This window comes from Panthera onca, chromosome B1, assembly GCF_046562875.1.
Source record: "Panthera onca isolate mPanOnc1 chromosome B1, mPanOnc1 haplotype 2, whole genome shotgun sequence".
Classification (NCBI taxonomy): domain Eukaryota; kingdom Metazoa; phylum Chordata; class Mammalia; order Carnivora; family Felidae; genus Panthera; species Panthera onca.
In genome coordinates this window covers 155,306,397-155,334,286 of record NC_138342.1, presented here as the reverse complement: position 1 = coordinate 155,334,286, position 27,890 = coordinate 155,306,397, and the positions used below count along the sequence as shown (strand labels likewise).

Genomic DNA, 27,890 nt, shown 5'->3' with positions numbered 1-27,890 from the left:
TCAAACTATTTTAATTACTGTATATTTATTTATTTTAGTCTTTGGTAGAACTGTCTTTCATTATTTCTTTTTTTTTTTTCAGAATTGAACTATTTTTAAATGTTTCTTTTTTGAGGGGCGCCTGGGTGGCTCAGTGGGTTGGGTGTCCGACCTCAGCTCAGGTCATGATCTCACCGTCCCTGAGTTCAAGCCCCGCATCGCGCTCTCTGCTGACAGCTTGGAGCCTGGAGCCTACTTCAGATTCTGTGTCTTCTTCTCTCTCTGCCCCTCCCCCCACTAGCACTCTGTCTCTCTCTTTCTCTCTCTCAAAAATAAAAATAAAAACATAAAAAAATTAAAAAAAAAAAAAAATGAGGTCATTAGAGTGGGCCCTGTGCCCATATGACTAGTGTCCTTACAAGAAGAAGGCATTAGGACACAGACACACAGAAGAAAGACCATATGAGGACACAGTGAGAAGATGACCATCTACAAGCCAAGGAGAGAGGCCTCAGAAGAAATCAACCCTGCCAACACCTTGATCTCAGACTTCCAGCTTCCAGAACAATGAGAAAATAAATTTCTGTTGTTTAATCCACCCAGGCTATGGTACTTTGTAATGACAGCCGTAGCAAATTAACACATCTACCTTGAACCCCCCTGCATTAAAAAGTCTTCAATTTAGACATCCAGATGGCCAAGAGACACATGAAAAGAGGCTCAATGTCACTCATCATCAGAAAAATACAAACCAAAATCACACTGAGATACCATCTCACACCGGTCAGAGTGGCTAAAACTAACAACTCAGGAAACAACAAATGCTGGTGCAGATGTACAGAAATGAGAACCCTCTTGTACTGGTGGGAATACAAACTGGTGCAGCCACTCTGGAAAACAGTGTGGAGGTTCCTCAAAAAATTAAAAATAGAACTACCCTACAACCCAGCAATAACACTACTAAGAATTTATCCAAAGGATACAGGAGTGCTGATTCATAGGGGCACACGTACCCCAATGTTTATAGTAGCACTTTCAAAAATAGCCAAATTATGGAAAGAACCCAAATGTCCATCAACTGATGAATGGATAAAGAAGATGTGGTTTATATATACAATGGAATACTACTCGGCAATGAGAAAGAATGAAATCATGCCATTTGCAGCAACGTGGATGGAAATGGAAGGTATTATGCTGAGTGAAATAAGTCAGTCAGAGAAAGACAGATATCATATGTTTTCACTCATATGTGGAACTTGAGAAACTTAACAGAAGACCATGGGGGAAGGGAAGGGGAAAAAATAGTTACAAACAGAGAGGGAGGGAGGCAAACCATAAGAGACTCTTAAATACAGAGAACAAACTGGGGGTTCATGGAGGGTGAGGGAGAGAGGAAAATGGATGATGGGCATTAAGGAGAGCACTTGTTGGGATAGGCACTGGATGTTGTAAGTGATGAATCATGGGAATCTACCCCTAAAACCAAGAGCACACTGTATACATTGTATGTTAGCCAACTTGACAATAAATTATATTTTTTAAAAATGAAAAAGAAAAAAATCAATCAATCAATCAATCAATAAAAAGTCTTCAATTTATTGTCAGCCAGTGAGATACAGCAAACGGTCCCAGAGGACTCTAACCTGGATGTAGCCTGGACTCAGAATGAAACCAACCTGGGTTAGAATTCTGTGTCTGCCATTTCCTAGCTGTGTGACTTGGGAAAATGACCTACTGTCTCTGGATCTTAGTTTCTTCTTGCATTAAAGGTGGGCTCCTACCTCGCAAGGTCAAATAAGAATCCAATGAGACTGGATTAAATAAGGTGAAGTTTAAGACGTGCCTGACACCTGCAAGGCGTATAATCGCTTGCCTTTCCTGATCTTAAAGATAACGACCTTCACTTGTAGATTTCTTGGTACTTTTACATACGTTTTCATCTGAGTTTTACTTGATTTTCAGTTAAAATAGAAAAGATAAACAGGAAAATCTAAAGGATTTGAACAAAATACAGAGCTAACTATATCTCTATCATTGGAGGAAGGGGAAAGGGAGGGTGATGACTGTTTGCAAAATACTTCCAAACCATCTAGTAAGTTCTATAAAAGTGTTTGCATTCTTTGACCTAGTAATTCTACTTTGGGGAAGAGCCTCCAGGAAAATCCCCAAGAAAAAAAGATAATTTGTACAAAGAGGTTCACAGTGGTTTCATACAGAAAACTGAAAGTTTAGAAATAACTCAAATACTCACCTCGACATGTACCACCACTCCCCACCCCCAGCCACTACCCCCACCAAAACTAGAGAAATTGTAAAGGATAATAAATCAATAGGCTGGTCTATTCTGAAGCTGCAAATAATGTCAAATAGATAAATGATTTTAACACTGGGAATGTGTTTGAAAAATACCAAGTGATAAAAGCAGGACACATGATTGCATCCACAAAGGTTGTGTCTACGCAAACATTAATCAACCAGCACTGACAGACCCAAGATGAAACTGTAGCAATAGAAAGAAAATGTTTCATTTATGAGGTTCTTTAATCTGTAAACTTGCTTAAATTTTTAAAATTAAAAGCAAAGGAGTCCTCCCAACCCACAGGGCAATAACCACTCTTTTAACTACTTCTTTGCCATACCTCTAAGTGTAAAGAGTTCCTCCCCATCTTTTGAGTAGTAGATTTACCAGTCTTTATAAAAGCAGAACACAGACAACGGTACAAGGGGTGTACTTCCCCAATCCTAAAGCTCTGTGTTTTTCCCTCTTGATGCTTTTGGAATCCTGCTCTCCCTCTGTAGGTCTTCTGGCTAAGAGCTCCAACGGGTACTGTCTCAGGAGCCCTGAGCAAACAAACACAACCCCATTCTCCAAAGCCCCAAATTCTGGACTGAGTCTCTCCCTTACTTCTTTCCACAGAACCTTCTCCTCTCCCAAGGAAAAAAAATATATATACTCTTTTTTTCTTTTATGAAAAGAAGGAACATAAATACAATACCTAACTGTAAGAGGAAGAGTTTTCCCAGATATTTTGTTTCCTTGTAAAGGTACGGGAATCTTGAGAATCTGAATTCTGACTCTGAATTTTTACTTGGCTTGACTCATGGCCAAGAATTCCAAGTTGGCTCTGGACCAAGATATGTAAGCCTTCATTTCTTCTTCTGCAAATGAGGATGCAACCATCAACCTGATGGGGTGATGTGAGTACAAATGTGTAAAAGATTGAGCACCATGAAAAAGAACAATCAGTAAATGCTGCACCCCCACACCCTTTTCCTCTTGTGCTCCACATTTCCTAATCCAGTTTTTAGGAGCTCCTCAACTGTGTTGCCTTCCATAGAGATTTTTGATTCACTAAAGGGAGAAAGAATCTGGGAATGGGCTGCCTGCCAGAAACATTTCTAATTCTTTAAAAGCCCCATGTGAAGGGAAACATATCCTAAAACAAGGAACAAATAACAAGTTTTTTCCAGAATGAGGAAGGAAATAAATGAGCAGGCTTTCCCTCTCACACAGGCCTTGCTTAGAGGAGGTGTCTGTCAGGTACCTGATGACTGCTATCTTTCTAGCAACCCCCCCACCCAGGAGAACCCAGACCTAGAGTCCAAGGACATGAGTTCGAGTCCTGATTCTGGTGTGGGTAGAGTCTTTGGGCAGATTGCCAACTAGACTAAGCCTTAATTACCATATTAGCATAACTCAAATATATCTCTGCCCCTCAAATTCATCTAGACTCATTCTTCCAAAACAGTCTCTTCATTTGGTCTCTTCCAAGAACCTTTCCCAACCCCCCCTTACACCTGATGTGTAAAGGAAATCATGTCCTTCATTTGGCTCCACGGCCAGCATCACCACCTTTGTTTAACCTTTTCTATGAGCCCCCTCCAGGTTGTGGGGCCCGTTTCCCAGCTCTCTCTTTTCAGCCATACTCAACACTTTGCTCTTGCTTTTCTTCCCCTCTCCTCTCACACCAAGCGTACCTATACAAGGCCAGTTTTATTTCTCTCTGAAGTCTTCCTGGACTACTGCTACACCTCTCTTTCCAAGCTCCATATGCCTCAAAACTGCCTGAATCTGCATTTCATTGAACAATTATTCCCTTTGTTCAGAGATCACCCTGCACTGCCTTACCATTCCCATGACTCAGAATGTTCACAAACACTGCTTCCATTTGATGGAAAGCTCCTTTCAAAATAAATTAGTAACGAGGACCCACGGCTTTTTCCTAAAAGGTGAATTCAAAGATTTGTTTGAAGACTCTTTTTCATTTTAAAATGTACAGGGATGTTAGCTTGAGGCTTCCTTCTGAAAGCAAGAAAAATATACATTTCTTCTTAGAAGGCAAACATTCCATTTTTATGGATTAAATCTGATCCTCAGGATAGGTATGTAGTAAAATATATCTGTGCTACTTTCTCTCAAGCTACACCAGAGATAACTAGATGCTGGCCTTCAATGATGCTGGAGGAAAGCTAAGCCTCTGGTAGAATAAGGAAGGGAGGTCCAAGGTCAGAAGTGAAAAGTGCACTAGACACCCACATGATGGCTAAAATGAATTCTGAAAAATTATTTCATAAAGATCATAAAGCAGATTATATTTTCCAGGTGAAAACCATATTATAACTGGAAGTTGATTGAGTACCATTAATATACCATGAAAGCAAAGATGTGCTACCTATAAAATAGTGCTCTAATTATTTACAAGAAAAATGTATGCAAGAATTGGCATAAATATATTTTAAATATTCTATACATACTGATTAAAAGAGGGATTCCATAGAACACTCATAAACATACATGAATGTATGATTCTATTTATCATAATTTGTTATCCACAACATATTAACCATAATAACTATAAACACGGAATTAATACTAACTTTCCTTGTCTTTTTTGGTATCTGGACAAACTTTGAGAAGATGGTTTGGACAGTCCAAGTTTCCTAAAGAGTTAATTGGAAAAGTTCAGACAGGTATAGCAAATAGAAGTATTCAAAATGATCTGATTTAGCTTAGAGCAACCTCAGAGCTTTGTAGGTGGTAAGCTGAGCAGGTGGGGTGGCAGGAAACATGTAAGAGCCAAAGAGAGCCAAATGCCCCCATCATTATTCTGGAAGGAGAAAATAAAGTAAGGAGTCATCCAAACTTTGGCAAAATTGTTGGTAGTAGGTGGGGGAGAGGAGAACCAACATGGATAGCAGCAACAGACACTGGGGTCAGAGTGTGCCACGTTCCCTTTTTTTGGTTAACTTTAAGTGTCAGTTTGGTAGGTTCTAGTACGCAGTTGTTTGATCAAACACTAGTCTAGATGTTTCTGTGTAGTTATTTTTTAGATATGATTGCATTTAAGTCAGTAGACTTTGCATAAAACAGACTATCCTCCATAATATGGGTGGACCTCATGCATCAGTCAAAGGTCTTAAGAGCAAAGACAGGTTTTCCAGAGCAATTCTTCTCAAGATTGCAGCACAGAATTTCTACCTAAGTTTCCAGCCTGCTACCCTGTGGAATTCAGATTCAAGACTGCAACATCAAGTCTTACTGAATCTCCAGCCTGCCAGTGTACCCTACAGTTTTCAGACTTGCCAGCCACCACAATCACATCAGCCAATTCCTTAGAATAAATCTAAATAGATGGATGGTTGGATGCATAGATAGGTAGATAGATGATAGATAGATATGTTTGATTGATATGATATGATATGATATGATATGATATGATATGATAAATAGGTGACAGAGAGAGAGAAAGACAGAGACAGAAATGTGTATTCTGTTTCTGTTTCGCTGGAGAACCTTGACTAATACGCTCTTCTAGCACCAGTGAGCCCAAGATGGGAACAAGTTGTGCAAAGAAAGGCCTCGACAGCAGAGAAGCTGTAACAAATGAGGAAAACTATGGCCAAGAACTCCACTTCACTACATCCATAGATCACTTTTCCAAAAACAAAGAGTCCTCAGAAGTTATTGTATGGCCCTGGACACCACACTTTTTAAAAGTAGGAGCCATCAATTCAGAATCACAGCCTTAGGAGTCTATCATCAAAATCATGCAGGGCTCAAAAATCCAGATCAAAACTGTGGACATTTATTGTGAATCAATCAGATGAATTTGGAAATGAGGTCAATTCACCTTGATATCCTGTCACTATAAAATCCTCTCAGAGCCAAAGCATAAGAGACTCTTAAAAACCGAGAACAAACTGAGGGTTGACGGGGGGTGGGAGGGAGGGGAGGGTGGGTGATGGGTATTGAGGAGGGCACCTTTTGGGATGAGCACTGGGTGTTGTATGGAAACCAATTTGACAATAAATTTCAAATAAAATAAAATAAAATAATAAAATCCTCTCAGAGATATTTCCATACTCCCCCCTAGGGTCAAGCACCCAGGACCATCAGGTAAGGGCTTTATTATCAACCCTCTGGTTTAGGGTGAGAGCAAGGGCTCCAGAACCAGAGAACCTGGTGCCACCACTTTCTAGCTTTGAGAAGGGACAACGGGAAAATTTGTGAAATGAAGATAATTATCAGGCTTACAGGGTGACTGCAGTGCTGTATGAATGAAACTGACACCAGCCACTCACCATAATTTAGTGCTGTTTGCAAGACAACTCCTAGGACCCTTCACATGGGGAAAAAATCCCCTTTGGTTGTGACCAGCAGGGTCCAATGTAGGGGTCCCCAGAATGGTACGAAGGAGCTAATTTTCACATCTCAGAGAGCAGACCCCTTAGGGAAAAAATTGGCCAAGAGACAGCGACTGACAGTAAAGTCTTTGAGGAAGAGGAAATTGGATTCTGGCAGGTGATGCGTCTCAGCGGGGCTAGGGCAGGAGTGTTGCCATAGTACCCTCCCAACTGGGAACCCTACAATCCTTAAAACGGGGAAGTAAGGGGAACTCAGCAGGCTTCAAGAGAATAAGCCACTTTACAATTATTACCTTATTTGATTCTCACAGCGATCCTCTGAAGCATAATTAGTCCATCTTAATTTTTTCTTTTGCAGATAAAGAAATTAAGGTTCCAAGAGGTTGAGACTTGGCCAAGTTAAGAGGTGTAAGAGGTTGTAAGAGGTGACCTGGGACCGGCACACAGGCATGAGTGATTCCACCCCCGCCCCCTTTCCACAACACCTGTGTTCTCATTCATAACTTTTGGAAGAGCTTACTCTGTGTCGGGGCCTATTAGGTGCTGCACTACAATGATAGATGAGATGGACGAGGCCCCAAGACCCACACAGACAACAATAAACAGGGAAACTATTTTTTCAACAAAACGATTCTTTCAGAGAATGGTCAAGAGTGAACAAAACAAACACTCCAGCCTCATGGAACTTTTGCTTAACAAGGAAGACAGATATTAAATAAGTGCAGAAGTGTTGAGTCTTACAAAGGAGAAGGGCAGGATGTTTGGGCACACATAGTAGGCGGGAGTGTTTTGGAGTGAAGCAAAGGCTTCTGGAAAGAAGTGAGGTGAAGCTGAAGCTGACAGATGGATAAGGCTTGTATGGACAAGGTTAGTGTGGGCAAGGGGTGGGGTTTGTGTTCCAGGCTCTTAGAAAAGATACCCAGGATGACCCTGAGATAAGAAGGAGTGTCACTTACATGGAGTCCTAAAGGACTTTGCAGCCCCACACTGGGATTTTTGAGTCTTGCTGGACTAACCAGAATGAGCACACACAAGTGCCTGAGTATAGAAGAGAAATAAGTCAAAGCGATATGCTTGTATCAGAAGCAGCAGAAAACATCAGTGATTAAATTTAAGTCAGTTTTAATTCTGGGAATATGCAAGTCAAAGCCCATTTGATGTCCGATTGAGCTAATAGGTTACAAATTCAATCAGAAATTGTAAAGACTTGTCAATGATAGAGGAAGTCCCTTGAAGCCCTTCTGCGACAGCAGCCAAGTGAGCCTGGTAAAAATGCAAATCAGATCCATTCATTCCTCTGTTCGAAACCCTTCTGTGTGCACTTAAAATCCAAACTTCCCACCATGGCTTCAAGGCCTTATGCCTCTTTTTCCCCAGCTCACTCTCCGCCAGGCACACTCGCTGCTCAGCTCTATGCCACACCAAGCTCCTTTCTGCCTCTGGGCACCCATGGAGGCTGTTCCCTCTGCCTGAGATGTGCATAAAATATTTTTGAAAATTTATCAGAAGGGTACTATTAACAGTAGTTACCTATGAGGCTGGGGATTGAGAAGGGAAGGAGACTTTTACTTATTTTGTACATTTCTCTAGTGCTTGAACTTTTCCCAGATGTGTGTGTGTGTGTATGTGTTTATACACATACACATGTATACACACACACACACACACACACACACACACACACATATATCTTTTTACTGGTAGCTTCTCCCTAATTCCAGCTCCCCGCCTCCTCACCATAGCCCCCAAGAGGCAGTCGTCATCATGAATGTTGTGTTTATTAGTCTCTGCCTTTTTTTTAAATGTTTATTTTTGAGAGAGAGAGAGAGAGAGAGAGAGAGAGAGAGAGCACAAGTGGGGTGGGTGGCAGAGAGAGAGGGAGACACAGAATCCAAAGCAGTCACCAGCCTCTGAGCTGTTAGCACAGAGCCCCGATGTGGAGCTTAAACCCACAAACCATGAGATCATCACCTGAGCTGAAGTCAGATGCTTAACTGACTGAGCCACCTGGGTGCCCCAGTCCCTGGCTTTTTAAAAAAGGAGTTTACTACATATATATGTAACCCAAACACAATTTGGGATGTCCTAATTCTCCAGGAAACTGAATTCTTCCCTGGAAGGGGAGAGGAGACCCGTGAAGATGCGACATACGGAGTCTCTACTCTGGGCCCCATCCCATCCGCAGAGGGTTTGGGGTGGCTGTCGAGCAAGTGTGGGACCCCAGGTTGAGGCTGCCTGCTTGAGAACCTGGAGACTTTCGCTGGGAGGGCAGGGCCAGGGCTGGTAAAAAGAAGCCCCTGGGAATGCTGTTGGGAAATTTGGGGGATTGGAAATCATGACCACAGCATGTTTCAGCATCTCCCACCAAGACACAGGGTCTATTCCCCCACCCTTTGAATCTGGACTGGTCTTGATACTTACTTTGGTCAACTGAATGTGGTAGAAGGGACATTGTGAGGTTCTAGATCTTAAGAGCCCTGCAGCTTCCACTTGCTCTTTGTTTTGACACAACCACCATGTAAAGAAGTCCAGGATCTCCTTCCAGAGAAAAAGGCCACATAGAGGGAGAGATCCTCAAGGATGAGAAATTATAGGGAGAGGAAAGAAAGCAAAGATCCCTGGGCTGACAACCACATTGGGACTCCATCCATGTGAGGGAGGTATATTAGATCTCAAATGACACCACATGAAACAGATGAGCCGTCCTCACAGAGCTCTGCCCAAATTCCTGACCCACAGATTCACAAGCAACAAAACAGTTGTTTTTAACCACAGAGATCTGGGGTGCTCTGCTACAGCAATAGATAACTGACCCAGTGTGAGAGAACAAGAAAATGAAAATACATCTCAATCAATGGAAAGTTTTCAGGGCCCAATCTTAGAAAGCATACAGGAAGTCAGACTATAATGGACCATCTGACTCTGCATGTCAACTCATCCCAAAACAGCAATTATCTGACACCACATTCTTCAAGGATACTCTTAAAAGGTGAGAAAAAGTGGCTTATGGAGTTTATAAGGTATGTCATATAGAAAGCTTTCTAGGAGTGCCTGGGTGGCTCAGTAGGTTAAGCGTCTGACTTCGGCTCAGGTCATGATCTCGCTGTTTGTGAGTTCAAGCCCCACATCGGGCTCTGTGCTGACAGCCTGGAGCCTGCTTCAGATTCCGAGTCTCCTTCTCTCTCTGCCCCTCCCCCACTTGTGCTCTGTCTCTCTCTATCAAAAATAAATAAATGTAAAAACAAATTTTTTTAAAGGGAAAGGTTTCTAGAATCCTCTTTAGAGTCTCTCTTTATCAAATGTTTTTCACAACAGCAACTGCTAAAAATCAATCTCTCACCCTCCCTTTTTCTGCTTACACACATACACACGTGCACACACATGATCTCGTGCACATACACACACACTGCACACACGTGTACACAGGAGCACACACATACATTCCCTACCTCCCTGACACATCACTCTCCCTGCACATCCTCTCCCTGCCCTGGCCATCATTTCTGTGCCCAGAGACCCTCACTGCTTTCCAACACCCCATGGGAAATATAATCTCTTCTCCTTCACTGACTCTTCTTTTTTTGCAGGGAGAGCCACTCAGAATTCAGATGGACCCATTCTCTACTTCATGACTTACTCAAGCATGATGACCACACTTGCCAAGACCAGTACCATGTGGTCTCACATATTTGCTCTCCTTTCTTCAGATTATACTTGAATGCCAAGGGACCCTTTCAGTTCCAGCTCAATGGAACTTCTCAAAAACCTCTGTTTGTGTACTTCATTTCCACCCTACACATAAACATTTCAACTGGAATTAGCTTGTTCCTTTGTTGACCGCCATATTATCTTTCTATTGTGTTCTACACAGGTCTGGCTGTCTCACTAGCTAATAACCTACTTAAGTCAAGTGCTATGTCTTGTTAATCTTTGTAACCACCACAGGATCTAACTCAAAACGGTGCAGATGGCAGGCATTCAGTAGATATTGTCAAATTGAATATAATTTAAACTAGGTCATCAATTCAGGTCCAACTTTTTAAAAAGTCACATTCATTGAGATAAGCTGGGGACATTTGCAAACAGCCAGTCCAAATAGGAAACAACATCAAATAAGAAATTATTTAAAATATAAACTTTTTTAAATTTTAAAAATCAAAAAAAGTAATGTATTTTGCTTGGGAAGTAATAATGAGTGACTTTTTTCTTCTACTTTTTAGTGTTTTCCTAATTTACTTAAAGAGGGGTGTGCTTATTCATAACAAAAATTAACTTTTAAATGAATAAATCAGAAAACAGAAATATTATCATTATGTTTAATCCACTAGATGCTCTTTTTCAAAATAGTATTAAGACAAATACATTGTTTCTTCAGCCTGAAAAAATCATTCACCAGTTTTCTGGCTCAACTGGCTGAAAATTCTACCAGAGTGAAACATATGTTCAGTCAAGCTCTGACAGACAGAAGCCAAGCATCTAAAAGTCAGTCAGAGTGCCTGGGTGGCTCAGTCGGTTAAGCATCCAACTTCAGCTCAGGTCATGATTTCACGGTTTGTGAATTCAAGAACCATGTCAAGCTCTGTGCTGACAGCTCAGAGCCTGAGCCTGCTTTGGATTCTGTGTCTCCCTTTCTCTCTGCCCCTCCCCCACTAATGCTCTGTCTGTCTCTCTCTCTCTCAAAAATAAACATTAAAAAATTTTTTTAAAAATAAATAAAAGTCAGTCAACCCACAGCACATCTGGCCAGCATCCCTATCTCCAGCTGATCCTTGGGATTAACCCTAGTCCCAGATCCCATTGAGATGAATTATCAATGTGGCTCTAGTTTTATTATTTGGAATCTTTTCAAAGTGAAACTTCAAGAAACACCTCTATTCTTATTTGAGGAGCCTTCATCTTGATCTCTGTCCTTAGGAATGTCTAAAGTTGTCATTCAAATAAGATCTTAACTTCTCAATCTAGCATAAAAACTCTTCACCACCTGGTGCAATCTGCCCATTCAGCTTCATCTCTGGGGGCTTTCTGGAAACAAGTTTCTCAGTGTGACTGGTAGACCATCTGTAACAGAATCACCTGGTTTCTGGTCATGTTGCAGACTGCTAAGCCCATGTACTGATGCAGAATTGAAAACAAATTTCCCAGGTGATGTTCTGGTCCACAAAAGCTAGACAAAAGCTTGAAAGTCAATGCTCCAAAGCCAGAACTGCTCACTGTTCCTCTAACATAGCGCATAGTTTTGTGCTCTCCACCTAGAACATCTTTATTCCTTCTTTGTTGATGCCTGCTAATTTTTCTAAACCTGGCTTAAATGTCACCTGCCCCACAAAGTCTTCACTGTCCCTCTGATATGGACTGAATGTTTATGTCCCCCCAAAATTTGTATGTTAAAGTCATAATCCCCAGTGTGGTTGTATTTAGAGAGGGGGGCTCTAAGGAAGTCGTTAAGGTCAAATAAGGTCATAAGGATGAGGCCCTAATCTGATAGGATTCATGTCCTTGTGGGAAAAGACACCAGAGCTCTCCCTCAGTGTGTGTGTGTGTATATATATATATATATATATATATATATATATATATATATCTGTCTCTCTCTCTCTCTCTCTCCCCCCATAGCATGTATACAAAGAATTGGTTATATGAGCACATAGTGAGATGGTGGCCACCTGCAAGCCAAGAAAAGAGACCTCAGAACGAAATTTACCTTGCCAACATGTCGATCTTGAATTTCCCAACTTCCAGAACAGATAGAAAACAAATTCCCTTTGTTTAAACCACCCAATCAATGGTATTTTACTACAGATTAAATTATTTCCTCAACTGGTCCCCCTCACCTAACACTTTGTACTATAATAAGCTGGATTCTTATCTGGATTCTGGCCTCTAATGGATGGAAGCTTCTTGAGGACAGGGATGCCCTGGCAGCCAGCAGAGTCCTGTTGGAGCTGAGCACAGGAGAGGTGATGTAAGACTGGAGGGAAGTTAGGGCCAGGTCCGCAGGGTATCAAGGAGCACTCTAAAGGATAAAAACACAATGTGCTGGCAAGGTCATGAACTCAAAAATCCAAAAGACTGTGTCTAAATCCTGTACTCATCCTTACTGGCTATATGACCCAAGGAGGCCACTTAAGCTTCCCTGAATCTCCCATTTCTACATGTGAAAAATTAGGAAGGTACCACTTACTTTTCAGGTGTGGTTGCCAGATACAATGCAGGAATGTCTGGTTAAATTTAAATTTCAAATCAATAACATTTTTAAAAAATTTATTGTTTTTTAAGTTTATTTATTTTTGAGAGAGAGAGAGAGAGAGAGAGAGTAGGGGAGGGGCAGAGAGAGAGTGAGAGAATCCCAAGCAGGCTCCACACTGTTAGCACAGAGCCCAATGTGGGGCTTGAACTCATGAACCATGAAATCATGACCTGAGCCAAAATCAAGAGTTGAACACTCAACTGAGCCACCCAGGTGAGCCACCTCAATAACATTTTTTTTATTATAAGTATGTTCTATGCAATATTGGGGACATACTTTTACTATGAAAAATTATTTATTATTTATATAAAATTCAAATTTCACCTGGCATCCTGTATTTTATTTGCTAAATCCAGAACTTACCCAGGGATATTGTGAGGTTTAAATAAAATGATTACAAGGGCCTGTCATCCTCACACCTGCAGAAGGAACTCGGTGATAGCATGTAATAAACAGAAACCATTAACATTACTTGAGTGAGAGCATGTCAGAACCATCTGTCTTAGGGGTTCAAAATTTAGCTCTGGCCAAAAACAATTATTTGAGATTTCTTAACATGCCTAGAAGTAGAACGTTGAACTCATTTTAAATATATCACGTAAGTAGCTTTCAATTATAACTTTATCTTTTGCAGGTTCTGCCCCAGCAACTTTGTAATCCAACGGTTTTGAAGTGTCTAAAATCTCCCCATGTAATGAATGGGAATAATCATTCTCTCCCAAAATGCCTTGGCTTTGATGATAGAGTGTGTCAGACATATCTGACTCGAATGACAATTGACTAAATCATTGTTTCTGCTCAATTAACTTACAGCCCCGGGTAGTGTTCTGAGCTTCTGTCTCCTGACAACACCTCCCCCCACCATCAACAACCTTGAATCTTACCCCAAGGCTTCACTCCAAGAATAGAATACATTTTCCTTTTGCAGATGACACCTGGAGCAAACAAAAAAAAATTATCAATTAACAGAGAAATCATATAAAACTTAATACAGATATACTTTCCTCTAGCATCACCAAACAAGATGTGACAAATTCCACCAGGCCCGTTGTACTGCCCTTCCTCAGTTTTTTTCTCCCCTCTTTCCAGGATACATGGCTGGACAGCTAGAGAAAGGATCTCCCAGTTTCCCTTACTGCCAGGTATGCCCATGGGACTTGTTCTAGCCCGTGGGTTGTAGTTGAAAGTGATGTGTGCAACTTCCACGTCACTTGTTGAGAATGGCATCTGCCAGCCTGGGCTCCTAAGAGTCATGGTGCAGAGGCCACCTACCTACCTTGGACCTTAGTATGAGAGAAGAATAAATTTCTGTGTTCTTGAAGCCACTAAATGTTCTTGGGTGGCTTTGTTACATTAGCCTAGCCTTTCTTCTAACTATGACAAAGTTCATGTAACTTATTTGCCTCATATTGCTTACTGGAATGAAATCCAAACGCCTTGACCAAGGCCTTTAGGACCTGGCATGATCAGCAGCTCCTCCGTGACTCTGCAAACGTGATCCTGTTTATTCTGCATCTGCCTCCTTGTGACTCCTCCCAGGAAGGTCTCACCTGCTGCTGTAGACTGAATGTGTGTGTCCCCCCAAAACTCACATGTGGAGGCCCAAATCCCCAATGTGGTTGTGTTTAGAGTTGGACCCTTTGGGAGTAATTGGATTTGGATGAAGCCCCCATGATGGGATTAGTGTATTTGTAAGAAAATGAAGAGGCCAAAGGTCTCTCTCCCCCATGTGAGAACACAGCAAGAAGACATCCCTCTGGGGGAGCCTGGGTGGCTCAGTCATTTGAGCATTGACTTCGGCTCAGGTCATGATCTCACGGTTCATGAGTTCTAGCCCTGCGCTGGGCTTGCTGCTGTCAGATTAGAGTCTGCTTTCGATCCTCTGTCCCCCTCTCTCTCTGCCCCTCCCTTGCTCAAGCTCTCTCTCAAAAATAAACAAAACATTAAAAACAAAAGAAGACATCCTTCTGCAATCCAGGAAGAGGGCCCTCACCAGAACCCAAACACACCGGCACTGATCTCAGACTTCCAGAACTGTGAGAACTAAGTGTTTGCTTAAGCCACCTGGTAATGGTTTTTGTTACAGCAGCCGGAGCAAACGAAGACAGTAGGCCGCTCTAAGTATCTCACCCCCATACCCTACCCCCTCTATTTATTTCCTCCTTGGCATTGATCATACTCTATAATTGTCTTATTATGGTACTTGTTCATTGGCTCTGTCACTGCACAGGTTACCTGACAGCAGCAATGTTACTTCTCTTGTCCCCCTTACATCCCCAGCACCTGGAGTAATGCCTGACCCAGAGGGGTGCTCCCTAAACATGTGTCAGAATAAGGAATTGTTGGTTATTTAGATTCAGATATAGACAAAATACGTCTAGAGAACCAGCATGGCTCAGAAGACAGCTTTCAGGGAAGAAGAGATTTCAGGGCCACCCACAGATTTCATCTCTGAAGAGCTTTGTGAGGGTTAATATGAGGCATCACCTTGACTGGGTCACAGGGTGCTCAGATATTTGGTCACACAGCATTTCTCGGGGTGTCTGTGAGGGCGTTTCTAGATGAGATTGACATATAAATCAGTAGACTGAGTAAAGCAGATTGCCCTCCTCAGTGTGTGTGGGCCTGTTGGAGCCCTGAATAGCATAAAAAGCAGACGAAGTGAGAATTTACAATCTTTGCCCAACTGCTGAGGGGGGACATCAGTCTTCTCCTGCCCTCAGACTAAGACTTACACCATCAGCCTTCCTGGCTCTTCATACTCAAACTTTCACTGGTTCTCCCGGGTCTCCAGCTTGCTGACTGCAGATCATGGGGCTTCTGAGTTTTCATAATCACATGAGCCATTTTCTTATTATAATAAATCCTCCCCCCTCACATATATATTGTCCTATTGCTTCTGTTTCTCTGAAGAACTCTAACACAAGTTTGGCGGGGGGGGGGGGGGGGGGTTGTTGTTGTTGTTTCTTGAGGGGGGGGCACAAGTGAGTGAGGGGCAGAGAGAGAGAGAGAATCCCAGAGGGAGTAGAGAGCGAGGGGGAGAGAGAGAGAAGTGGGGCTCACCCGCAGCAAGGCTCATGTTTTACCCGTGGCAGGCTCGAACTCACCCAAAACAGGCCTCTAACTCACGAACCGTGAGATCATGACCTGAGCCGAAGTCAGTTGCTTAACTGAGCCACCCAGGTGCCCTAACACAAGTTTTGACAGGATAAGCCGCACCTGATACAGGTCCAGACCTGAGGAGTGGGGAGAGGCAGTGGTGGCTTTTCCTCAAATCCATCTGAACCCAAACATCTTGGTGGCAAGTGTATTTCCTGAGAGAAAGAACTCTGATGAATTAAACGAGTGCTCACCTTATCTGTCATCCCTGGGGACCCCAGCAACATTGCTGTGAGACCCATCTGTTAGTCTTACCTCACAGACAAATGCAAGGCACCTGCAAAACTGAGGCCTAAAAGGGGCATGGCCTTGATCTGAGAGTGGTGGAGGGAGCAGACAGCTCAGGCAGGGCTCCGGGCAGGCGGGGAGTGGGGGCCCAGTCCAAAGCAGCGGTGCAGTGAGCCACAATCTAGAAGTGTCTCCGCACATGAGGGCTTCAGGTCGTTCTTTGGGGGTCCCCAGGAAGATGAAGGGAAGGGGACTCCTGGAGGAGCTCTACACGGGCACTATTTGCGAGGGACAGCTATGAATGCTGATGAGATCCCCTGGAGAGTCAAAGCCTGGTGAGATTCTGTCCATGTGTGTGAGTGGCGTTGGTGACATAAAATTGAACCACCACTTTAATACATACCAGCAAAGATTATAGCATAATCATAAAGGTTAAGAGCTTGAATCTTTTGGAAGAAGGAAGGAAAAAGGAAATTCACTGGGAATCTCCTAATAGAAAAATATGTTTTCCCTTTTTAGGGGCAAATAAACACATATACCACTGCCTGTACCACACCCTTGTTAACATCTTGCTGGCATCAGGCATTTTGAACAGTTGAAACGTTAAGGTAGTCAAAACAAGCATTAGTTAACATCAGCATCCTCTATTGTCAAAATACTTTTTATTGCTATAAAGTTTATGTGCATTTAAAATTAAGTAGAGATTGGGGCACCTGGGTGGCTCAGTCAGGTAAGCATCCAACTTTGGCTCAGGTCATGATATCGTGTTTCATGGGTTCCAGCCCAGCGTTGGGCTCTGTGCTGATGGCTCAAAGCCTGGAGCCTGCTTTAGATTCTCTGTGTGTGTCTCTCTCTGCCCTCCCCCACTCACAGTCTGTCTCTGTCTCTCTCTCTCTCTCAAAAATAAATAAACATTAAAAATAATTTTAAAAATTGAGAGATATTGGAGGGACCATCCATGTAGTCCAAGAAATTTACATTTAATTAATCCTCACACCAAACCTGTTTGGTTTGTTGATCCCAATTTAGAGATGAAAAAACTGAGGCTCAGGAAGATGAATGTGTAGCCCAAGCCACATAGCTAGTAAAAGCAGAATAGAGATTAAACCTAGGACTGACAAACTCCAAACGTCTGTGCCGATTTCCCCCACACACATTTTCCCTCCAGATCAACTAGCCCCACCTTCTCATTCTACAGAAGAAAAGTCTAAGATCTCTTAAAATTGATGACTCAGGAAGGTAATATGGCCGGTGAGTACCCAAGGTGGTTCAAAAGTGCAGGCATCTATCCTATGCAGGGCGTCAGTGTCCTCCAGGCAAGGACAGCAGGAACACACCTATAGAAGGAGTTGGGTTTATTGCACCTGGCAGCAAGTGGAAACACACACCATGGGAGACTGTGGGGCATCCCCATGAGAGGATGTACAAAATCATAGGACTGGGGTTTGTGTTAGGGGATTTGGGGTAGGTATAAGTAAGCAAGGCTTCACCCTGGACTGAATACTGTCAGGAAGCATGGGTAATTCTATGGGCATTTTAATAAACCTTACCTAAGAGAAGGGAAGGTAGACTAAGGCTAAAGCTCTAAGTGGTAAGGGTGCAGCAGGCACTTACAGTAGCTGGGAGATGGGGGCATTAGTCTTCTATTGCTTTGTAACAAATGACCATAAACTTAGTGGTGTAGAACAACGCATATGTATTATCACAGTTTCTGTAGGTCAGGGTCAGCACACCAAGGTACGGTCTCACCAGGTGAGGGCTGCCATTCTCTTTAAGGTTCAGGATCTTCCTTCCAGCTCAGTGGCTGTTAGCAGAATCTATTTCCTTGCAAGAGAGGACTCAGCTCACCATTTCCCTTCCAGCTGTTGGTGGGAATAGCTCTCAGATCTTGAGGCTCCCTGCGGTCTCTGCCAGGTGCAGTTTTCATAAGGCAGCTCCCAACATGGATGTTGGCTTTCTTTCAGGTCGGCCAGAGTGTGTCCCTGACCTTTTCTTCTAGAGTCAGACAGAGAAAACTCTCTGCTTTTGAAAGTCTCATGGAATTACGTCAGGACTACAGAAGATCTCCATTTTAAGGTCAACTGATTTGGGACTTCAATCACATCTGTAAAAATCCCTTCACAACAGTACCTGGGTTACTGTTTACTGAATACTGAAGGAAAATGTGTGTGCACCAGGGGCTGGGAATTCTGCCTCTAAGTGAGGGAGCTTGGACTTCTGCCTACCACCAGCAGGGATGGGGTTTGTATTTTATGGCTTGGACAATGTGCTATCTGTGTCAACACGTGAATACAGAATGCCCTTTCTTTTTCTTGGAGGGAAGGTGCTAATCACACCCAAGAGGCAAAATGGACAGAGTATGATGGGCAGTTTCCAGTAGAGTAAACCCAAGTAGCCAACAGACACATGAAAAAATGAATTAACGTCTCTAGCAATGAGGAATATGCAAAGTAAAACAACAGTGAGATGCCCTCAACCATCAGATTGGCAAAACATGTGAAATCTGATGATGAAGAGGCTAGCAAAGATGAAGAAAGCCAGGGAACGCCATATACTCACAGAGGAGTATGCATTGTTATGATGTTAGGAAGCTATCTGGCATTATCTAGCCCAGCTGAAAATGTACATACTCTTTGATCTGCAAATTTAAAGTCTATAAATGCCATAAAGAACCTCTAACATATGTGCACAAAAACACATGTACAAGAATGTTGATTGTATGTGATAGAATCAAAACAAGTCCAAAAAAAAATGGAAATAACCTAATGCCCACCCACAGGAGAATGAATGGGTCAATTACGTTATATTCAGACATTGCAACACCATCTGGCATTTAAAAATGAAAGCGCCAGAGCTACATCTATCAACTCTGAATAAATCCCAGAAACAACTTCCAGCAAAAGAGCCAAGATACAGTGTGACATTTCCAACAAGACATCATTTATATCAACTTTTACAATGGGCATAACAATGTTTTATAATTTTTATGGGTACATAGCATATGTGGCAAAAATATAAAAAACATAGATGGAAATGATAAAGGCTGAATTCATGAGTATGATCCCCTCTGGGGAGCGAGGGAGGGAGAGGAAATATATCTGAGAAGAGTACACAGGAAGCCTCCATTATATCTATAACGTGTAATTTCTTTTAAAGAATTCTCCTGCAAGTATGGCTTAATATAAAGATTTGATGAAGCTGGATAATGGGTATGTGGGTTTTCATTATACTATTTTGTATCCATCTCTCTAAGTTTGAAACAATAAAGTTGCTCTTTGATTTGAGTGGGAAGAGGCAAGATCATTTTTTTGAAGCATATGAGAGCAGCAGAAAGAGCAATGCAGCAACCAGGAGAATGGGTCAAAACCAGGGCCACAGGGAAGAGGAGTAGTAAAAGGGTGTGGAGGTGAGATCAAGACACTTGGCCTCTTTAGGTGCATTGGCAAGAAGCAGCAAGCATCAAATCAGAGCCCATAGGACATGGTATGAGGGCAAGGTCATTTCCAAAGAGAGGGGAAACCTGTCTACACTTTGCAAAGGGTTTGTGTGTAAGGGTGCATCTATGCTCATGGCTGCATGATGCATACTGTGTGTACATGGGGGGAGGGACTGTGTGTGAACTCATCAGAATAAAGTTTACGGCTGCCTTAGACACAACCCTAACGTTAAAACCTAGAGAAACATCTACGTGTGAATTGGCAGCTGAAGCTTCTGTGCCTTGAGCCAACAGCCTTTGTCAACATTGACAAAAAGAATTGGAGACCTTGGGGAGAGGCAGGAGCTCTTTTTTGCTACCTTGAATTCCACACTCTGCTCATTGAAAGCTGCCTTAAGATACCTCTATATCACAATGGAGAATTACTCGGCAATCAAAAAGAATGAAATCTTGCCATTTGCAATTACGTGGATGGAACTGGAGGCTATTATGCTAAGTGAAATTAGTCTGTCAGAGAAAGACAAATATATGACTTCACTCATATGAGGACTTTAAGACATAGAACAGATGAACACAAGGAAAGGGAAGTAAAAATAATACAAAAACAGGGAGGGGGACAAAACATAAGAGACTCTTAAATATGGAGAACAAACAGAGGGTTACTGGAGGGGTTGTGGGAGGGGGGGATGGGCTAAATGGGTAAGGGGCATTAAGGAATCTACTCCTGAAATCATTGCTGTACTATATGCTAACTAACTTGGATGTAAATTTTTAAAAACTTGAAAAATGTAAAAGTTAAAAAATTAAAGAATAAATAAAATTAGGGATGCCTGAGTGGCTTGGTCGGTTAAGATTCTAACTCTTGGTTTCAGCTCAGGTTATGATTTCATGGTTCCTGGGTTTGAGCCTCGCATCAGGCTCCATGTTGACAGTGTGGGGCATGCTTGGTGTTCTTTCTCCCTCTCTCTCTGCCCCTCACCTGCTTGTGCTCCCTTTCTCTCTCTCTCAAAATAAATAAATAAACTTAAAAAAAAAAGATACCTCTACATCATTCTTCAATGCCTCAGTTCATGTTTTTGTCAGTTTGGGGAGCTAATTAGTTCCACAAACCCAAGAAAATTCCATCTTCATTTCACCATCCCAGTGTAGTAAGTATGGGCTGGACAAGTGACCACAGGAGAAATTAAACCATTTTTTTTCTGTTGTTTCTTTTTCTTTCTGATACCATCTGCAGGGACATGCTACCATGAAAATTATGACTCCCTGAAATGAGGATTCTTCTGTCTACTGAACTGCTCTCTGAATTCCCAACATATAATCATATCTGAACAGCAAGGTCATATTGCTCACCTAGTAACTCCTTGGAGTCTGCTTCCCTGAAAAGTAACTCCCTCAGCCATGACTCAGCATAATCTCAAGGGAAAAGGTACTCAGTACAACAATAGCCTTCTCTCACTCTTGGTGTCTTGTAAAAGCAGAACCATGGCACACACAGAAGAAAAAGAACGGTGACTCACATTTGCTTTCTCCTGGCACACTCTACTCAGACAAAATGTGTTCCTGCAGAACAATAGGGAAAAAGCATTAACTGGTTTAAGTATGAGTAACCATTTTAACAGAGAAAGATTTCCAACCCATCCAATCTAAAGAGTAGTCTGGGGTCCCCAAACAATAGGCATCAGATAACATGCAGAAAAACACAAAATAAGGAGACAAAAGGGAGAAAGAGCCACAACACACACACACACACACACACACACACACACCAAAAAGAAAAAGAAAAGAGAGACTACATCCAAGAAAGCAAGATATAGTATGCACAGCAGTAGCAAAAAGCTTGGAGGAGAAATGAGGGGGGAGAAATGAATGACAGGTAAGACTTGGGAGGAAATAAAAAGAACAGTAAGGGTCAGCCAGACACAGCCAATGGAGACAGACATGTGGAGACAAATGCAAAAACACAAAAACCAATAGGCAAAACGACTACTGGCAGAGGTTCTCTGTCTTAGCCCAAAATCATTAGTCAAAACCCTTGGTGATGAGTGTGTCATTGAAGTGACCATCTTTTTAGGAAAGACTGCAGGTGAAAGTCTCTAAGGTATAATTGCATCCACCCTGGGTCTCCAGTAAGCTACTCCCCATGGGAAAGTCTGGATAGAGAGCCCTTGGCCTCATGCATCCAAATGAATCTTGCACAAGTATTCACACCCTTAAGGAAGAGCAGGTAATTAGCTGTAGGTAACATCAGACCATTGCAGTTCAGGGTAATGTCAGATGTTCTTTCCCACCCACACTCTGCCCTTTGTACCAGTAAGCACACACCCTCAGAAGGTTCCAATGAGCACCATCAGAGATAGAGATGTGACAACCCTAAAGGTGGCATGTGGGTGGGAATGTGGAACATAACGCAGAGTTTTAGGGATATTTTTCTTCAGTGATTAGCAGGTTTTTGGAAACACTCTGTTTTCTGTCTAAGCTCTATATTGCTGATAAATACAGAGGTTGCCTCCTATAGTCTGGTTGCTAATCTCAATCTTTTCCTGGCTTAACCATAATATACTCTAAAGCTATAATTGGTTGCTTAAAAAAAAAAACCCTCATTTGGAGAACACTCAACAGTCTTCATAATGTATTCATACACATTGATTAAGGAATATTCACAGAAACACTTTAAAGAAGGTATGGCTAAATCTGATTTTCCTCATCCTACAAAAAGAAGCCCAGAAGAAATTCATTGAAGAAACTCATCTGAGGTTTCACAACCTAGCATAGCAGAGATAAGACTTGGATTTATGTCCCTCCTCCCCAACCAGTTCCATCCACTTTTCTCTGTCACCTTGGCTGTATGCATGGGGTGGCAGAGCTTCAATTCTCACACATTTTCCTTCCATTTGCTTCAAATCTTTGTTATTTTTAATTAAATCATGATAATATTTGAGTCCCTACCTGGATCTCATCATCCTTCCTCCCTTCCAGAAATAACCACTCTCTTGAACTCAGAATTTGTCATTTCTGTCATTTTGATAGTTTTCTTACTTGAGTATCTACACATAAATATCAAAGAGCATTGTTTTGCAGATTTGGAAGTCTTTTATATTATTCTGCAACTTGTTTTTTTCCTTTCTAGAATGGTCTTGAGCTTTGTCCACGTATTAACTCTAATTAATTCATTTAAACTATTTAGTATTCCATGGCCTCACCTCTTTTCAACAGCTAAAGACTTGCTAAAAGTCCAGTGTCTGCCTTCTTTCCATCCTCCTCCTCAGGACTGAGTGTCAGATTTTGGAGCCAGATGGGTTCAGTGATCACTCCTGTGCTTCCGGTGGGCCAATCCCTTACTACGTTACAGCTTTCACTAATTTCCATCCGGTTTCTCGAGTGATTACATTAATGGGACTGTTGATATAGTAATTTCACTGCTATCTTCATAATTAGTTCTCAGTGGAAATTGTTATTGTCTTGATCCTTCTCAGTAGGAAGAAGCCAAGATGAACTCTGGGAATAGAGCTTTTTGAAACTACATGAAGCAGGAAATTTGAGATGGGACCTTTGACTAATTCCTACTCAAGAAGACCACAAGACAGGTAAATAAAAGTAAAGTGAAAGTTGTGATATGGGCATATTGATGAGGCATGTATAGGGATGTCTTCTTCTAAAAATATTCTTATAAAATACTTAGACATCATTATCTGATTGCTCATATTTTTGGGAAAACCCTAAGAATTATATGGCATAACAATGGAATAAAATGGTGTATGTTGAACTCCTAAGAGAGATGGTCATGAGAGCTGCTCATTGTCTGTTTACCTCTACTGCAGCACTTACTGTTATACGGTAGCAATTCAAAACTCATCTCTCCTATAACAACCGTACATTCCATGATGGTGAAATTCATGTAATTCATCTCAAGAGCCTGGCACATATCAGATGTCCCATTTATCAAATGAACTATTTAGTAAATGAAGAAAAAGTAGCACAAGGGACGCCTGAGTGGCTCAGTCGGTTGATCATTCCACTTCAGCTCAGGTCATGATCTCGCGGTTTGGGAGTTTGAGCCCCGCGTCCGGCTCTGTGCTGACAGCTCAGAGCCTGGAGCCTGCTTCAGATTCTGTGTCCCCCTCTCTCAGGCCCACCCCTGCTTTTGTTCTGTCTCTCTCTGTCTTTCAAAAATAAATAAACATTAAAAAAAATTAAAAAAAAAGAAAAAGTAGCACGAGTGAAGTCCTTTACTATGTAAAAATCTCCCAAAGCTGTCATGTAAAAAGGAACTACAGTAAGCTACCTAAATTGTTACCGAAATCAGCTCAAATATGGCAGGAAGGGGTAGAAGCACATCTACAGATGTGATGAAGCAAAGTTCATTCTTTCTGCAAACACCAGACAAGTGTTTTCTAAGCCCAGTGCAGGACCTTAGGAGGAACAGAAAGGGCCTAAACATAAGGTAATGAAGGAAATCTTTACTGAACATCTATGCTGTAATCTTATTTATACTGGATATAATATTTACCAAACAGAAAAGCAAGTGCAATCTCCATTTTACTCGCAAGGATACCAAATCACAGCGAGCCTGCCTTATACAACCACTATTACTTAGCTAATCAGTAGTAGACCCAAGATTCAAGCTCAGTTCCATCTGACCTGAATGCCAATGCTTTCCAAAGCAAACATGGTGTCTCTCCAAGGTAAAAAATGATCCTTGACTTTGAGAAGATTATGGTCTAATAGAGGAGATCATTTTGGTTTGATACAAAAATATGTATTATGATGACTAAATAGAAAAGAAACACAGACAGAGAGATTGAGATTTCAATACTCCTTATAACCAGGTGAAGTTTAGCCTATTAATTTTCTCCTACTATTTTTTTCTACATTCTAGAAAAACACCATTTAAATGTTTTCATTTCTTCTATTTTCCTCTACCTGGGATGCTTTTTTTTACTAACTCTACCTGACCACATGTTTTGAAGGCTTTTCATGGGTATTTTCACTTTTGGATCACCCAGAATCAGAACTTCCGTCCAACACTGAAGTTGGGGAATTACCAACTTCACAAATTTTAGTGAGAAGAAGAGCCCACCTCCCACTATAGAGGCTGAAAGTGCCAATTGGTTACCTTTCTAGTCTCCTCTGCAACTAGGTCATGGCCATACAGCCCAAGTTCTGACAATCAGATATACTCACTCTAGACTTTGAAACGGGGGTGAGTGAGGTAGACTCAAGAACCACAGATGATTCTGTCTGGAATTTAAACAAGATTGAAGTTCTAGAGTTCTAGAATGGTGCAGTGCTAGTGGTGGCTGCCTGTGTTTGGAGCCAGTGGTTCTGGTGCTGCACAGGAGGCCCTGTGCTTAGCAGACCACCAAAGGTGCCCTCCCCAGTCTACTCTGTATTGCAATGTACTGGGGTCTTATTCCTTGATCTTGGCCTGGTGGCCTCTGAGCCCATGTCTATATCCCTCTAGCACTTCAGTGGACTAGCCAATATATTTCTCTTTTTCTTTAATGTTTTTATTTATTTTTGAGAGAGAGCATAAGGGGAGGAAGGGCAGGGGCGGGGGGGACAGAGGATCCAAAGTGGGCTCTGTGCTGACAGCAGACAGCCCAGTGCAGAGCTCAAACTCACAAATGATGAGATCATGACCTGAGCCAAAGTCTGATGTTTAACTGACTGAGCCACCTAGATGCCCCGCCAATATATTTCTTATAAAATTTTAATTTAGAGAGCAAAATGTAAGGCATAAAGGGTTTATAGATAGTAAACTATAAAACTAAAACATTGACAAATCAGTTAAATCCCACTTGCCTTTCCCCAGTGAGGCAACCACACTGCTTTCAGTTGGTATTTGCATTCTCATATGTGTTTGCATTCACATATGTATATAACCCTAAGCACTAAATAGTAATAATCTTATATATTCTTTAATTTTATATAAATGGTGTCTTACTATATGTATCTTTCTGCACGTGGCTTTTTTCACTCAATTTTATGACTATGGAATTCTACCAGGATGATATATATGTGGCTATTAGTTCATTCATTTTTTATTTCTGTGACTCTATAGAATTCCATTGAATGAATATACCACAATTTATATATTCCCCTAAAGGCAGACATTTAAGTTATTCAAATGTTATACTAATATAAATAATACTGCTATAGACCCTCTTGTACATGTCTCCTGGTATGCGTGTGCAGGGGTTCCCAGAGGGTATATTTTTAGGAGTAAAATTGCTGCATCATACCATATGAGCATTTCCAGGTCTACTAGATATTGTCATATATCTAGTCCTCTAAAGTGGTTGCATCTTATATCATTTTAACAAGTCTATTCTGTTGCTGACACCAGCTAAAGTCAATTTATAACTAAGAATGTAGAATGATGGTAAGAAACAATTATCCATGGGTCTCCCACATTTTTGCATATCAGAGCAGAGATTCTGACTCTATACCAGACTATCTGTTCAAGGATGTTTGTATAGTGAACAGCCTTGGAAAACATAGGGTCTTCCTCAGGAGCAGAGGGCAGGGCAGATTTGTTACAGTCTGGTATAACGAAGACAATGTCTCCTTCTAGGACAAAAATTAGGCAGGTTTACATCTATTATAAAAGATTCAGTTTACTTAAAGTTGGCATTCCTTTCTTGAAGCACACCCCACTGTGTGTGTGTAGATATCACCTGGACCTCTTTACATTACCCTATGAGAATTGACGCTCAGCAAACTAGTGTAAATTGTTGATATTCTGGATATTGCCATTGCAGTGAGTAGTAGTCCTTTGTCTCTAACCCAAGAGTTTCATGTCTTCCACCAGCATCCATGAAATTTTGGCAACCTAATTTATTAGCTTGCAATTAGACAAAATCTCATATCTTTCACAGTTCTTGACAACAAACACAAGAAGTATGGTGGACCTGGGAGGTTGGTTATCTGAAATGGTCAGAGCTTAAGAGAAAAAAAAAAAAAAAATCCCACTAGTTTAACAAATGGGACTTTGGCAGTTTCATGTGTATCCATTAGGAATGTTTTCAGCTGGAAGTCATAAAATATTTATGTCAACAGTAGCTTAAACAATAAGGATTTCAATTATAATCTATAAAAAGAACTCTAGAAATAAGAATTACAGGGCTGGTGTAGAAGTCCAATGAGACCAAAGACCCAGGCTTCTTTATTATGTTCTGCCCCAGAGGCCAAAGGAAAATGGGATAAATGTTTATCAAGGATCTAACAACATCTGCCACAGTCTACCCATGAGACAAGCCAACACCCTAATATCTGATCCAGTTACCAGTTCCAAGTCCAAGATCTTAGACCCAAATGTGCCTTCTCAAGTTCTAATGACCTGTAACCTAAAAAAAAAAAATAAAAAAAGTATTTAATTCACCTAGTTGAATTTACCCAATATACAGTGATAAGAAAGGAATAAGATAGGTGAATAACATTTTCCTGAAAAGAGAACGGAGTTTTCCTTCGTTCACTGGTCCATCACACGTGCCATATTCCACTGAAGATGAGTAGAGTAGACATTCATTGGCAGAAGAATGAGTTACTTAATCAGCTAACACAGAAATTCCTGGTTCTGCTCTTGGAATGGCCCCCTTTGTCCATTGGCCTCTGTGACCCCTTGTCCTGGCCTCTGAGAGAAACTGCCATGCCCATTGTCCTCTGCAGCCCCTCTGAGGTGGACATGGAGGAAGATGGCCTTCTGGGAGCTGCATGGCTTTCACAGCCTTTTAAAATTGATACATGTGGTTTTTATTATTATGAGCATGACTACTATATACATTGTTATACAAGTCAAAATGGTTATCAGAAACCATTTTTCACCCAGCAGGTTAGAAGAGATCAAAAACTTTGATAACACACTGTGTTGGCAAGGCTGTGCAAGCAGGCACTCTCATATATATGCTGATGGGAGCATAAACTCGAACTACTTCCCTGGAGGGCAATTTGACTAAATATATTATTCATATATACATATGAGTAATTTTGAGATATATATAGATATCTAAATGCATTTGGCTATATACATATACATTACTCATGCAATATCTTTTGACTAATTCCACTTCTAGGAATTTATCATACAAATGTATTCATATACACAAAATGACATTTGTACAAGATTATTCATTGCAGCTGTGTTTCTGAAGCACAAGATTGGAAACCACCTAAGTGACAATCAATAGAGATCAGTTA

The 27,890-nt window shown here is 41.5% G+C and overlaps 1 long non-coding RNA gene across 2 annotated transcripts in view; it reads right to left on the bottom strand.

Moving 5' to 3' along the window:
* The window catches only part of LOC132693216 (uncharacterized), a 58,306-nt gene extending 33,403 nt beyond the window's left edge, over positions 1 to 24,903 (bottom strand). The window contains exons 1-5 of one of the 2 annotated variants that reach the window (XR_009616660.1): positions 24,808 to 24,903; positions 21,212 to 21,254; positions 16,091 to 16,185; positions 13,756 to 13,806; positions 12,372 to 12,637 (exon numbers count right to left, since the gene is read on the bottom strand). This is a non-coding gene — a long non-coding RNA (uncharacterized LOC132693216). Of the gene's footprint in view, positions 1 to 12,371; positions 12,638 to 13,755; positions 13,807 to 16,090; positions 16,186 to 21,211; positions 21,255 to 24,807 lie in introns of those variants that run through there. The other variant, XR_009616659.1, reaches the window with a different exon arrangement.
* Between the last annotated feature and the right edge of the window lie 2,987 nt (positions 24,904 to 27,890).